General features: G+C 36.9%; 1 protein-coding gene across 1 annotated transcript in view; it reads right to left on the bottom strand.

Annotated features, from left to right (window-relative positions):
- The window catches only part of LOC145480866 (extracellular protease-like), a 30361-nt gene extending 23028 nt beyond the window's left edge, over nucleotides 1-7333 (bottom strand). Inside the window, exons 1-2 of the mRNA XM_081459200.1 lie at nucleotides 7295-7333; nucleotides 6009-6084 (exon numbers count right to left, since the gene is read on the bottom strand). The gene's annotated coding sequence lies outside the window, so the exon portion shown is untranslated. The remainder of the gene's footprint in view (nucleotides 1-6008; nucleotides 6085-7294) is intronic.
- Nucleotides 7334-7500: the final 167 nt, after the last annotated feature.

Raw genomic sequence — 7500 nt, 5'->3', positions numbered from 1 at the left:
ATACTACTAACTCACGAACTGTTTCAAAACTCAAGGATCATCTCATTCATAACTAGCCACCATTACAATGAGCATTATGCTCTCTAAAACGTCCCAATGTATGTATGTAGTTACACTCCACTCCAAACCGGACTACAAATCGGCAACATACACGTAAGTCTTTATTTTTCAATTGCCAAAGTCCTTGTGTTTAATACAAAAAACGCTCAAGACTTCATATACCTCACTTAAGTTATCTTGAACAAAAATAATTTCCTTTTTCTTCAACCACAATTTGTGTTGGTTATTAATGTGAATAAGCGAAAACCCTGATAACATTGAAGAGAGAAGATTTAGTTTCATGAAAACGTATCTTCTCATTCCAGTAGTAAACAAGAACCATTATAATTGTAAAATCGTCACAGAATAATATCTTTTTGTTCTGTTGACGAAATTAATCGTAGTCTCTTCGCTTTTCACATCGAAATTTATCAATGGATGCGGAAATTAACGACACGCCCGGAACACTCATTACGAACTCTGCAGCAATATTTAGGTTTCAACACAACACGCAAACGATTTGAACCTGGTCACAACCTGTTCACATTCCCAGTAGTGCATTCCGCCCCCCTAAAATACAATTGATCCTATCATAGAAACCACATCAACTTGTTTTTCATTCGCATCGTAAACCTAGTAGTAGACCCAATTCAAAAACTTATCTAATGCGAAAAGCTCACCTTTCATCGCATGCTCGTAGTGATATGCCAAATACTATGTTTCTTTGACTGATTATCCAGTTGCAAATGATTATCAAACCCGCCCATAAAATCCTCAGCCTCAGCCTCATTCATTTATTGGGCTGAGCCCAATATATGAATACTTTCTCGTCTTTTATAGAAGAATAAATATGGCCGATCTGAACTGTGTCGGGATCAAAACTTCTCACATATCATTTACCTTTACAACAAGAAATTTGATTGGCTGTTTATAGTAGATCCAATCTGATTGGTGTGACAAACATACATCTCTCACTTATTACTCACCCACTCACTCACTCACTCACTCACTCACTCATCCATTGACCCGTCCATAACATACCCCGACGCGCCGACTAAGAGGTATTTTTTTTACAAAAAAATAACTCAAAGATCAGTAAACCGTTATTTAACTTGTATTATTTAAACAAAATTCTCCAGACATGAAAGTAAAGCTATTACCAAAGGAAAGAGACTTTCTTTCAGTAATCTTACATATACTTTATTTCATTTAATAGTGTGCCAGTTGAAACTAATTTAAATTACATGCTTATAACAATTATTTCCCACAACTTTTCATCGTCGGTTTATTTGTGATAAACGACAATAAATAATTGACCATCATGACAACTACAAAGTCCACTTTCATACTGAAACAAGTTTAGTTTCTCTCCTTAAGGAACGCGTCTGCTACCGACAGTTCCTTAGCAGACCTTTTAAACAACTACTTGAAATTGAGCAGGAGGGGAGGAGAGATGAACCAGCTGTGTCTGGATTTCGGTATTTCCCGTTGGGGGCTGAACACTTCCTTCCACATATTCAAGAAAAGTGTTCACCGCCACAGTATACATCCCAGGCTTGGTTGTGTCGTATGCAGAAGAAAGATCAATCGCCCTTGACACGGTCTTTCCGCCATTAATGAGCAGGAAATCCTGGGGATTCGGAGATTCACGCTTTTCCAAAATACCACGAAATTCCAGTTTTGTCCCATCTCGAGTGACGTGCAGACCTAAAGGTGATTCTTCTCTCAACGGTGTGTTCGACGTCAGCACAGAATATGCGCGATTCTCATTGTTCTTCAAGTTGAAGGAACATTTTATATGCTCTGTAGCTTTGTAGCGAGGCTGACACGCGATGGAGGCGGAAAAAAGCCTGTTAAAGCACACATGAATTCATTTAAGTAAAAAGAGGTCAGCTGCCTGCTGGGTAGAATTGACAATAATAGCAAATGTAATGTTTCACATTTTCACCGAAACTGTTTTGTTTTGTTTTTTTCCTGAAAAGGATTCAAATCCAAACCCTTCTGTCTGTCTTTCTGGCTTGCTGTCTTTCACTCTTTCTTTCTTTATTTTTTTCTGACAGTCCGGTCCGTCTATTCGTCTCTCTGTCTGTCTGTCTGTCTGTCTTTCTTTCTTTTTTTGTTTGTTTTCTTTGTGCTGCTAAACTATGGAATTCTCTTCCAAATGCGATCAAAGCAGAACAGTCTCTTAAGTCATTTAGTAAATCTCTTTGCACACTGAGTCTCCACAATAACAATTAAAACTAGTACTTCTTCCTTTTGCAATGAAATTTTGTGACTGTATTGTTTTGAATTATTTCTGAGAACGATTTTCTTGGAAACCAGTTTTTTTTAATTGAAGAGATTCCGTGTTAAAATAAATTTTCTTTCTTTCTTTCCTTCTTTCTTTCTTTCTTTCTCTCTTTCTTTCTTTCTTTCCTTCCTTCTTTCTTTCTTTCTTTCTTTCTTTTTTTCTTTCTTTCTTTCTTTCTTTCTTTCTTTCTTTCTTTCTTTCTTTCTTTCTTTCGTTCTTTCTTTCTTTCTTTTTTCGATTTTCTTTCGTTAGATTTAAACGCCCTCTTAGGCCCCTATCTACAATACACTTACTTGGTTTCCAAAGAATTCATCTTGTCCTCTCCATTTACCGACATCACAACTTGCAGAAATATCCAGATCAGAAGTATAGCATTCATCTGAGAAAAAACACGCAAAATAAGATGTCTGTATTGTTATGTTTTGAGAAAAATGTTTACTGTTAGGCACTTGAGAACGTAGCTAAAGAACAAATGAAGCGTTTTAAGCTATTTTTAAATAGCTTTATTAAAATAAAGCATTAATTCACTACAGAGGCATATATAGTGACGACAGCATTGAAGATATTAGAATTGAAAGATTACAGAAGAACTGAATGTGTCCATGGAGATTGGATCTTTTTTTGTCTTAGCAGTGTCTTATTGTTGCGGATGTTGCTAATTGATGTCATATTTAAATCATAACGACCTTTAATTTATTGCTACTCTATTAAAGTACTACGAAATTAAGTCGGTTATAGGCAAACCATAACTTTCATCAAGAATAAGGGAAATCAGCTGAGCTATGTCCTTTCTATTTTGCGTTCCCTGCAAAACTCTGACGTAATAAAAATGTAATTGAATCCTGTCGAGACAGGGCTTTTTCAATCTGCTGGGGCGTGGGGAGGAGGGCTCTTGAGCCTTTGACCTGAAACTCTTCGAGAATAAAGCTATGACCGTGAAAATTGGAGGGTTTATAGCACGTTCAAATCTGTTCCCGTTTGAGACCAATAAAATGAAACGATGACGAGATATGACACGAAAAATGACTTCATGTTTCCACACTGTCCTTTTAATGTTCTTTTTGTTAAAAAAATAAAAATTAAGTATTTAGATCAATTAATGCATTTAGCAACGAGTTGCCGTCCTAGTTGCGCCAACTTGGACTGAGCGGTTTTCTCATAATTGGCTATGCTGCCCAAGAAAACTGAGGAAAAACAAAGACTTCATTCAACAAGGGCAAAATTTAGCTTGACTACATGTCAAAACGCAGCTACCTTCGCAATGGCAGATGACGAGAAGAAATATCTAAGGTGTCTGAACTTCCTCGAGGGACCTAAAAGTAAGTAAATCCTATTTTCAACTCTTTTAAAAGACCTTTTAAGGCTATCGTGGACGCGCGATGGCCTAATGGTTAGCGCTCTGGACTCGGGATCGCGCGGTCCTGGTTCGAGTCCAGGTTCGGGGCATTGTGTTGTGTTCTGGGGCAAGACACTCTTACAGTGCCTCTCTCTCCACCCAGGTGTATAATGGGCACCGGCGAACATAATGCAGGGGGTAACCCTGCAATGGACTACCATCCCATTCAGGGGGGAGTAGAAATACTCTTAGTTGCTTAATGCTACGGAAAACGTGTTAAGCTCCGGCTGTATGGGCCACAAGGCTCGACGTAGACGTGTTAAGGCCTCTCTCCCCTGCCATTTCCTTCCTCGCTCCTTGTCCGCGAGGAGGTTAAATATATAATACGCGATATTTGTAGTAAAGCTGAACAGACGTTATAAAACTGACCCTTTATGATCTAAAGTAGTGTAATTGTCGCATAGCTGAGAGCTACATAAATGAGTATTTTAAAAACGAGTTACGATAATTGATAACAGTGTTAAAGCAGGAAATGGGTATCGATCCTAAACAACTTATCTTTAAAAACTACTGATTTGAAGAAAAAGCTCAAGATTCTAAGGATGGGTAACCTTGCATGGGTCGCGGTAAGCTTATTTCATAACTGAAAACGTTGGCTAACTCAAGGCGAGAGTAGAACATTTTAATAACATTTTGAATAGCACATAGGAACTTTTCTCATGTACAGAGCTCGAGGTGTCAAATAATCACGAAAAGAGATTATTACAGTTTTTTTTTCACTTTATAACACGCAAAGAAGTGAAGCTTAAGGAGATACTGGACTACTAGCTCCCATGCTCCCTTACTGTGAAGCACTGTACTAGCGCAAATTATTAAAAAGACCTTATTTGACTGGCAGGTATGGTGATTACGCCAATGGTGATTTTTCAATATTTTCTTCCCAATTAAAGGCCTATCTTCTACCGAGAAAACTGCAATTTATTAAGATAATATCCGAGGGAGGGTGAAAGTAAACTTTTAGCAAAAGATTTTTGACAAATTTCACTTAAAATACAAATCTAATTCGTAACTTAATAATGTATAAACAAAAGGCCCATTTGACTAATTATCTCTGGTTATTAAAACCTAGTTATTGGCACTTTGAGTAAACTAATTTGGCGCGCAAAGTGAACTAATGACACAGCAGGTGGAAAACAGGTACTGTAGGAACGTTTCGTGTCCACGTTAGCGTGGGATAAAATATGGAGATTCACAACACAACGTCATCATCAAATAACAGAAGTAAAAACGAGGGAACCCCAGTACTGAAGCTACCACAAAAATGGTTACTTTCTGCCTGTTGTTCACGAAAAAAATATCCACTCGTACCGCTAAAAAAGAATGAAATTTATGAGATAGTAGGTTATTCATTTTTTTTAGAAATTTCAACAAAGTAAGTAAATGATCCTCGCTGTGCATAAATTTGTCAGAGTACTTTATTTTATTTTATTTTATTTTATTGTATTGTATTTGATTTGATTTTATTACCTTTGCCTTTATGATGCAAAAAAACAAAAACAACAGAAAAAACAACAACAACAACAAAAAAACATTACAATCAATATACAGAGGTTTGGCAGGGATATAGCAACACCTAAATAGCCAATTACTGCGGGCCCAGAAATAAAATATATGTAGAAAGAAAGAAAGAAAAACCACATTACATGCAGCACATTATTGGTACGTCTAGAAATCTTGTGGAGTTGCAATTCAAACAGATGGTTTTAAACGTTCGAGGATTGTATGGATTTAAGGATTGTAGGATTGTAGGATTGTTTGATTGTAGTACTGGTCAACAGGTACTGTAGGAACGTTTCTAGTCCAAGTTAGCGTGAGATAAGATATGGAGATTCACAACACAACGTCACTAGCACGAAGAAAGTAAAAATATAAACCTCATTACTGAAGCTACGACAAAAAAAATTTACTTCCTGCTCGTTGTTCACGAAAAGCTGTCCAATCTCACAGCTTAAAAAAAATGTGAAATTTACGAGATACATGTAGTAGGTTATTCAGTTTTTTTAGAAGTTTCAGTAAGTAAGCTTTTTACCAAAAGTTAAACACTTCCAAAATTTGAAGAATATCTAAGAGGTAACTACAATTATTTTTTAATTTTTTTTACAAGAGAACTACAAATTAATATAATCAAGCCGTAAGGGAGAGTTTTTGGAACAGTATTTTTGAGATGAACTATTTAAAGGAAAATTGCTTTCTCGTAAAACAGCTACCTTTATCTACATTAAACCACATCTCTTTTTGTGCGAGGTAAGCGATACGATTTCGTAAATCAAATTGAAAACGTACCTCTGTAGCGAAGTCCTCCGTTGATATCTCTTGAAAAGTTGGAAGACCCTTCGATGAGTGAAGTAAAGGTTTATACCTGTCAAAATGTTAATGTTGGTGAAGACTGAGGATTAAAAAAAAATTACAAAGCGTTGAATTTTTCCTTTCGGCCACTTTCCTAGTGTATTGTGATCCTACTTGGAAATGTTCAAGGCAGAAAGGTAAGGTTTTCTTGTTTTTGAGGTTCGCCAGATGATTTCATATGTCTCTTAAGACTTCTTTTAGTTGGGGGAGGGGGGCGGGTGGGTAGTAGGGAAAGTGACAACAAAATATCGTTATAGGCTCTTTAAGCCTTTTCTCATAAAAGGAGATACCGCTTTGAACATGCCATGTCCCTGGGTTGACTACCAGATGATTATTCTAAACGTCATCAAAATCTCCTTTCCCACCAACCCTTCTTCAAAACTCCCTGGGGAAGTTTAAATAATGTGCGAGATCTAATGGAGGCGAAAAACTCTCCTCAAGTAAAGGGACTCTGTGACCCCCAACTCAAATCTAATTCTAATATAGATTTGAAGTACAGTACTTTTAACGACATTTTAGAAGCGAATTACGCAGACGTTGATGGCAGTGAAATCTTATGAGTTTGTATCTACGGCGTGTATAACGCTACAGTGACGCACAGTTAATGTTTACAAATTATACGTCTTGTGTGGTTGAGAAAAGCGGGAAGTTGTCTGTAGTAAGCAGTTCGCTCATTAGGGAAGAAAACTTGGAATAACAGGTGGTAACGTTGCTCGCACGAGCTAGACAAATATCAAATAACCGTGCAAAAAGAGAATAGAAACAGAGGCAGTATATGTAGCTACGGAAAGTTATTTACTCTGCTATATATAAAAGGATATAAACTTGAGAAGATACCTTGTTATTACCTCTCGCTCCATCTTAAGTATGCACCTTTTTTTTCACTGACCGTTTAAGTAGTAACCCAAAATATATTAACAGAAATTATTTAAATGTTGATTGCGACCGTAAAGCCAATGATGATTTTCCAATACTTTGCTCCCAAACAAAGGCGCATTTTTCTTCAAGAGAGCTACGATTTATCAAACATTTTAACGGAGGGAAACTAAAAATGAACACTGATTTAAGGCCACTTGAGTAAACCTAATCCATTTCACAAATTAAGCGCACATTTGTCTTATCCCTGGTTAATATCAAAACTTTCTTATTTACCTGTGATTCTTTTACTCGACGAGGCGAGGTGATTTGTTTTAAAAGGAATAAAAATATATGGCCATACATACCTCTTTAAGGTAACCTCCAGAGCGTACCAGTTAAATCGCCGGGGCACGTTTAATGATTAAACAAAAGGTGCGAGTGAAAGAAAGGTTGAAAAGGTGATCGAATGATGTGAATTGTTAGCTATTAGCACTTTGAATAAACTAATTTGCCGAGAACACAGCGGGTGGAAAGCAGGTACTGTAGGAACGTTTCCGCCCACCGAGTAAGC

Source organism: Orbicella franksi, chromosome 3 (assembly GCF_964199315.1).
Source record: "Orbicella franksi chromosome 3, jaOrbFran1.1, whole genome shotgun sequence".
In the NCBI taxonomy this organism is placed as follows: domain Eukaryota; kingdom Metazoa; phylum Cnidaria; class Anthozoa; order Scleractinia; family Merulinidae; genus Orbicella; species Orbicella franksi.
This window is presented reverse-complemented; position numbering and strand designations above follow the sequence as displayed.